General features: G+C 42.8%; 1 protein-coding gene across 1 annotated transcript in view; it reads left to right on the top strand.

Moving 5' to 3' along the window:
- Positions 1–662: 662 nt before the first annotated feature.
- SLC2A11 (solute carrier family 2 member 11) overlaps positions 663–6,303 on the top strand; it is a 116,452-nt gene continuing 110,811 nt past the window's right edge. The window contains exons 1-2 of the mRNA XM_056531442.1: positions 663–679; positions 5,363–5,508. The gene's annotated coding sequence lies outside the window, so the exon portion shown is untranslated. The remainder of the gene's footprint in view (positions 680–5,362; positions 5,509–6,303) is intronic.

Genomic DNA, 6,303 nt, shown 5'->3' with positions numbered 1-6,303 from the left:
ACTAGGTCCCCCCTTGTGGTTCTGGGATTTTTGCTCACCGTTCTTGTGATCATTTTGACACCACAGGGTGAGATCTTGCGTGGAGCCCCAGATCGAGGGGGATTATTCGTGGTCTTGTATGTCTTCCATTTTCTAATAATTGCTCCCACAGTTGATTTCTTCCCATCAAGCTGCTTGTCTATTGTAGATCCAGTCTTCCCAGCCTGGTGCAGGTCTACAATTTTGTTTCTGGAGTCCTTCGACAGTGACGTTTGTAGTGTGACTGTTTGACGTTGTGGACAGGTGTCTTTTATACTGATAACAAGTTCAATCAGGTGCCATTAATACAGGCAACGAGTGGAGGACAGAGGAGACTCTTAAAGAAGTTACAGGTCTTTGAGAGCCAGATAACTTGCTTGTTTGTAGATGACCAAATACTTATTTTCCTCCATAATTTGCAAATAAATTCTTAAAAAATCAGACATCAGATGTGATTTTATGGATTTTTTTTCTCATTATGTCTCTCATAGTTGAGGTATACCTATGATGAAAATAACAGGTCTCTCATCTTTTTAAGTGGGAGAACTTGCACAATTGGTGGCTGGCTAAATACTTTTTTGCTTTTTCACTGTAGATGATTCTCATTTTATAGGTGATACCAATATACGGACATTTTGGTCATAGGAACCATTTTCAACAGGTATTAATATTGCGGTGTATCTCCAGAGTCTTGTCCTCTGTTCCCGGCAGTGCTTGTGTAGAATTGTAATCTACCACTGTATGGTCACTGTATGAGGTAATCACAGAAAAGAGGCCACACTTACTTGTTACTGGTACAAGAGCAGGTTAAACACCTATTCCCACCATGATGCAGATCAGCCACAATGCTTTGTAAGGGGAGGTCACACAGGTGCAAAATTCTGATGAACAACATCTGCTTAGTATTATAGTTGCACACATATAAGGCAATGTGAATCCAGGTAGAAAAAACAGACATGGCTGCACATCCACAATTTTTATATTTTGATCTAATTGCTTCTCAGCATAATTTCAAAAGCTAACAGGTTGTTAGTATACAGTTTGATCAAAAAGTACATGCCCACTCGCCACGTCAAGGCCACCTATTAAGAGTGGGTCCCTAACGTCCCTAGCATAAAATGGCGTAGCACTGGGTGGCGTCCACCACTGCCACGACACCAGTGCCCACAGGGGGAATGACCCACTGGCAGAGCGGCCCCAATGCCACTCAAACCAGTCTCTGGGCTGCACCCCCCACAGACACGGCGCCACACCAGTGTGAACAAGGTGTAAAAGCTCACTTACCATGTTTTCCCAGTCAGACTGGGAGGCTGCTAGAAAATGAAAGGGCCTTGTGTAGCTAACTACTACTTATATAGGGTTGGGCTGAGGGAGTGGGGCGGAGTGCAGGCCAAGTGGAAAAAACAAAAAAAAGGAGGGGATAGAATACACAATGAGAATCCAGGTAGAAAAAACAGACATGGCCGCACATCCACAATTTTGTATTTTGATCTAATTGCTTCTCAGCATAATTTCAAAAACTAACAGGTTGTTAGTATACATTTTGATCATTTTGATACATATAAGGCATACACAGGGTGCCAGTGACATGATAGCGTGTAGTGTGCCATCCTGTCTTACAACCTATTAGTGACACCCATTTTATTTGATCAGGCGGGCTGCACAGCATCTTATTTGTGCACCCCACAACACACTGACACCCTGGGCTCCCCCATCATAAGGTCAGACCACATCATAACAAAATATAAACTAGACATGATAAACATGAGGTATTAGTTGATATTTTGCCCAAAATATTCAATCTCACAACCCACGTCAAGGATCCTCAGTCTCTTGCAAGTCCCTACACTAACATTACAGAAAAAACAGGGGAAAAAAAGGACGGAAAATCGGACAAAAATTACTCAAAAAAAATCATAGAAAAGAGGCCACACTTACTAATAACTGGTACAAGGGCAGGTTAGACACCTATTCCTGCCACGATGCAGGTCGGCCACAAATTGTGATCCCCCCCCCCTATTTTCTGTGATATTTTTCTCATCAAATAGCAAACAAAATAGCTATAGGGGGTAGGGGGGTAGACCACCAACCGGGGGCACACCAAACCCAAAAGTAACCCTCGGTATAATTAACAAACTCGTCATGAGCTGCTTAAAGCAAGATTCACAATATAAACCAAGAAAGAACTACAATTTCAGCAGCCAAATGTACACGATGAAAAAATATCTATATATATAAAACTCAATGTGTGTGTGTATGTGTGTATGTTCCAGCATCACGTCCAAATGGCTAAAGATATTAACATGAAACTTGGCACACATGTTACTTATATGTCAACAACAAACATAGGATAGGTGATTTAACCCTTACTCACCCCCATTTGCCAGGGGCGGGGTTTATGTTTAAAGTCCCATACAAGTCTATGGTAAATATATGTTACTGCATAACTTCTAAACGGCTGGAGATATTTCGATAATACTTGGTCACATGTTGATAATATATCCACTTAAAATACAGGATAGTTAATTTAACCCTTAACTACCCCCATTTGTGAGGGTCGGGGTTTTTGTTTAATCTCTTAAGGACCAAGGACGTACAGGTACGTCCTTGGTCGTGCACCCGTGATATAACGCGGGGTTACACGGTAACGCGGAATCATATCACGGCGGGCCCGGTTTCATAGTGAAGCCGGGACCTGCCGCTAATAGCGTGCAGTGCCGATCGCGGCGCCGCGCGCTATTAACCCTTTAGCCGCGCGCTCAGAGCTGAGCCACGCGGCTAAAAGTGAAAGTAAAAGCTGCCGGTTAACTCAGTGGGCTGTTCGGGATAGCCGCGCCGAAATCGCGGCATCCCGAACAGCTTACAGGACAGCAGGAGGGCCCCTACTGGTCACTTTTTATATCATTTAAAAATGAATAAAAATCGATCAATAAGTCTTATCAATTCAAAAATGGTACCGTTAAAAACTTCAGATCACGGCACAAAAAATGAGCCCTCATACCGCCCCATACACGGAAAAATAAAAAAGTTATAGGGGTCAGAAGATGACAATTTTAAACGTATTAATTTTCCTGCATGTAGTTATGATTTTTTCCAGAAGTACAACAAAATCAAAGTAGGGTATCATTTTAATCATATGGACCTACAGAATAAAGATAAGATGTCATTTTTACCAAAAAATGTCCTACGTAGAAACGGAAGCCCCCAAAAGTTACAAAACTGCAGGGTTTTTTTTTCAATTTTGTCGCACAATGATTTTTTTTTCTGTTTCACCGTAGATTTTTGGGCAAAATGACTGACGTCATTACAAAGTAGAATTGGTGGCGCAAAAGATAAGAAATCATATGGATTTTTAGGTGCAAAATTGAAAGAGTTATGATTTTTTAAAGGCAAGGAGCAAAAAACGAAAATGCAAAAAACGGAAAAAACCCCGGTCCTTAAGGGGTTAAAGTCCCATGCAAATCAATGGGAAATGTATGTTCCCACATAACTTCCGTACGGCTGGAGATATTTCAATAACTGGTACACATATTGGAGGTCGGGATAGGAGGACGGGATAGGAGGACGGGATAGGAGGACGGGATAGGAGGACGGGATAGGAGGACGGGAAAGGAGGACGGGAAAGGAGGTCGAGATAGGAGGACGGGAAAGGAGGTCGAGATAGGAGGACGGGAAAGGAGGTCGAGATATGAGGACGGGAAAGAAGGACGGGATAGGAGGACGGGATAGGAGGTCGAGATATGACAACAATATATGAGGACGGGATATGAAGTCAAAAGCTTCCTCCTTTGTTTATTTTCCTCCCCAACAAGGATTAGGAAGGAAAAACGGGCAACACCGGGTATTCAGCTAGTTTATTTATCAATCTGGACATAATAATTAAGAATTCACTACTAAAGTGCAACAAGTGAATATGGTAAACAAACAATAAGACAGTTGGTATACCCACACCACAGCTGATCCGAGCCATGTGATCCGCGTGGGAGACAGTTTTTCTGTTGCCACCATCTCTTTGTATGTCAATTTTATGATGTTTTTAATCTGTATGTCCAGATTTATAACTAAAGATTTTTTCATTGTGTACATTTGGCTGCTGCAATTGTGATATTTTTCTGTAATGTTAGTGTAGGGACTTGCAAGAGACTGAAGACCCTTGACATGGGTTGTGTTTTTTTGGCCAAAATATTAACTAATACCTCATGTTTATCATTTGGAGTATATATTTTTCATGATGTGATCTGACCTTATGATACTGGGGAAGCCTGATGGAATAGTATGTGCGTCACTAATAGGTTGTAAGCCTAATAGGTTGTAAGCATAGTGCACTACACTCTGTCATGTAACTGGCACCCTGTATATGCCTTATCTATGTGCAACTATAGTAGTAAGCAGCACCCCCCCCATGAATAGTAGGTGTGTGAGTGGTTGTTCATCAGTCTTTTGCACCTGTGCAATCTCCCCCATATAGCATTGTGGTTGATCTGCATCATGGTGGGAATAGGTGTCTAACCTGCCCTTGTACCAGTAAGTATGACCTCTTTTCTGTGAATTTTTTTTTTACAGTATGAGGTGATGAGTTATGATTTTTCAGGACACATGTCCCTGTTAGTCTGCCGCTGACCCGCAGCTACTTTAAAAATCTGGAGGTTGCCGGGAGGCAGCGCGCACAGGCACGTCACTGACGTGCCCACTTGCGCTCAGATCGAAAGAGCAAAGGAGCGGAGCAGAAGAGTGGAGCAGAGCAACACAACATGCAGCCGGCCGGGATGTTATTATACAGACAGAGTGCCGCACAGCATGCTGCCTTCAGTGCTCCGACCGCTGCTCCTCCAGTCCGGGGACCTACTGCTATAGGCCCCGGTGCAGAAGTGGTCAGAGTACCAAAGGGGTGTAGTGCACAGACATGCTGCCTTCAGCCATATACAGTATATGGCTAGAGGCAGTATTTCTGTGGGGGCACAGCGGCCTATAACTATATTGGGGGCACAATGGGTCTATAACTATATTGGGGGCACAATGGTTCTATAACTATATTAGGGGCAGATTGGGTCTATAACTATAGTGGGGCACAATGGTTCTATAACTATATTGTAGAACAGGAGGCCTATAACTATATTGGGGGCACAGAGGGCCTATAACTATATATGGGGCACAAGGGGCCTATAACTATATTGGGGGCACAGAGGAGGGCTACAACTATATATGGGGGCCTAAAATCATATATGGGGGCACAAAGCAGGCACTATGTATTGGGGGTAATACACATGGGGACATGAGGAGTTCATAAAGAGGGGGCATTGTGCTGGAGAAAGGAGCCTAAATGTCTGTCTGTCTGCTCTGGCAGGTTCTGTGGAGACGAGTCTTGGCAAAGGAGAAATCTTCAAGATGCCCTGGGCGAGATAGTGAAAAAAAGGAAAGTGAACAACTCAATAAGAGAAGACGTCGCCTGTTATTCACTGCTTAGTGCTTGCTGGTATCTACCTCTATAAGGTCAATATCTTATAATATATTGGGAAATTTTTAGGCCGATTTTTAGGGCAGTTTCACAGTAACCGGAATAGGGTATATTAGATTATAGCAGAGTGCAGTGTTTTACTGCACTGCACTCTCCTATAATCTAATTAGAAAATAAAAATCTAATTAGGGGCCCCGAAATTTTTGATGGCAGCCCTGACAACAAGCACGGCCATATTTGTTTAGAGAGTTTGATTTCAGAAAGTAGGTGGGGGGTTAACATTTGCTTGACTGATACTGTCACCTTTCAATAAAGAATTGCTCAAGAGAAATTCATATTCCCCTTTATAATACTCTGGTTTTGTCTAGATATGACAGACTACAGGGATATACACCTGGACCAGCTATAAGCCACAAGTGCACAAACATATTTCACATTCACCACGCAGAATGTGAGACTGTGCAGTTTGTAAATTCATGGATACATTTTAGTCCAGTCCTGAGGTAGACCATTGTCCTGCTATATTTTTTTAGGCCAGCAAGGGAACTGCCTTTAGTTATGTCCGACATTGAAAACTACCGATTCTCATCCCTAAATATACCCATGCACATTTGGCCAACAGCTATCCCTCCCTATATCTCTATACCCATAAAAGTTTGGATTGGCCATGTATTTATGTGTTCTCAATGGAGAGCTGTTGCCAGACTCCTAGAGGCAGCTTCTCTCTCTAAGAGCAAAAGGATCTTTCAACATAATCTGATGTGATGTCCCAGTATGGGATGATGTGGCGTTTTGTCCTCCTGTCCTGTCAGGCAGAGTCCCTGCATGTC

The sequence above is a fragment of the Hyla sarda genome, chromosome 1 (assembly GCF_029499605.1).
Source record: "Hyla sarda isolate aHylSar1 chromosome 1, aHylSar1.hap1, whole genome shotgun sequence".
In the NCBI taxonomy this organism is placed as follows: Eukaryota; Metazoa; Chordata; class Amphibia; order Anura; family Hylidae; genus Hyla; species Hyla sarda.
This window is presented reverse-complemented; position numbering and strand designations above follow the sequence as displayed.